The 1172-nt window shown below is 38.7% G+C and overlaps 1 protein-coding gene across 1 annotated transcript in view; it reads left to right on the forward strand.

Annotated features, from left to right (window-relative positions):
* The window catches only part of ADAM2 (ADAM metallopeptidase domain 2), a 114826-nt gene that overhangs the window by 65936 nt on the left and 47718 nt on the right, over nt 1-1172 (forward strand). The gene's annotated exons all lie outside the window — the stretch shown is intronic.

The raw sequence follows: 1172 nt of genomic DNA on the forward strand, positions 1-1172 counted from the left end.
TTGCCCCTGGGGCGACTGGGGCAACTAGAGCCGTCAAAATACCCTAAATTCGATTCTGACTCATAATGACTCTTTAAGACAGAGCAGAACTGCTATTTATGGTTTCTGAGACTGCAGATCTTTATGATAACAGACGGGCTCACCTGTCACTTTGCAATTAGCAGTCCAATGCTTAACCTACAGCACCACAAGGGTTCTGAGAAGTTCCCACTTATTGTACTGTAAATTATAAATAGTACAGATTATGGAAGACATTATTTTAGTGCTTACATTCTAATTGCTCTATGAGATAATCAATAGATGTATCTTTTATCACATAAGCAGAAACAGAGGCAATACAGTTCAAATACATTTCACAAGTTTACACACAGCCAGGAAATGGCAGAGCCAGGATCTTAGCACACGTGTTTTGACTGCCTACGGCATTTACATTTGAAGATACTAATATTATGCTTCTTAAGGGGAAGACTTTATGGGAAGGGAAATAAAGTTTTAGGGAATTTTAACTTAAATTGCCTATGAGATCAGACCAAGAAGAAATATTGAGTTAAAGTATGGATTTGGGAGTCTGGAGTATAGATGAAAAATGCAAGTTAGAGAAGTCTCGGAGCTACCAGGGTATTGGTTATTTAATAACACAGAAGTAGATGTGGTTGCCTGTGAAGAGCTTTTGATCAAGAAAAGGAAAACCCAGTATGTTTTTAAAGTCACATATATTACACTATTTAGAGGTGAGAAAAGAAAAATGCTAGCAGCAAATAAAATGAGGACGGAAGAGTTTGTAAGATAGTAGTTAAAATAGAAGAGTAGTACCACAAACCAATGGACCCATTCATGACAATAAATAGTCATTTATTTCTACTAACCAGTGGATGAGTCATTTCCAACTCACGACCACTCCATGTGTGTCAAAGTAGACTTGTGATCCTCAGAGTTCTCAGTGACATGTTTGTTGAAGTACATCTCCAAACTTTTCTTCTGAAACAGTTCTGGGTAGATTTTAAGCTCCAATTTTTTGTGTTGGCTACCAAATTCAACTGTTGACACCAATTAGCCCCCAAAACCCACTGTCAGGGAGTCAATTCCAAATTAGTCACCCTAGAGAACAGAGTGGAACACACAGTGGGTCTCCACCTTCCTCATGCCGCGACCCTTTCATACAGTTCCTCTTG

This window comes from Echinops telfairi, unplaced genomic scaffold, assembly GCF_000313985.2.
Source record: "Echinops telfairi isolate 266 unplaced genomic scaffold, ASM31398v2 ScPeMD7_9;HRSCAF=40, whole genome shotgun sequence".
NCBI classification, from domain to species: Eukaryota; Metazoa; Chordata; class Mammalia; order Afrosoricida; family Tenrecidae; genus Echinops; species Echinops telfairi.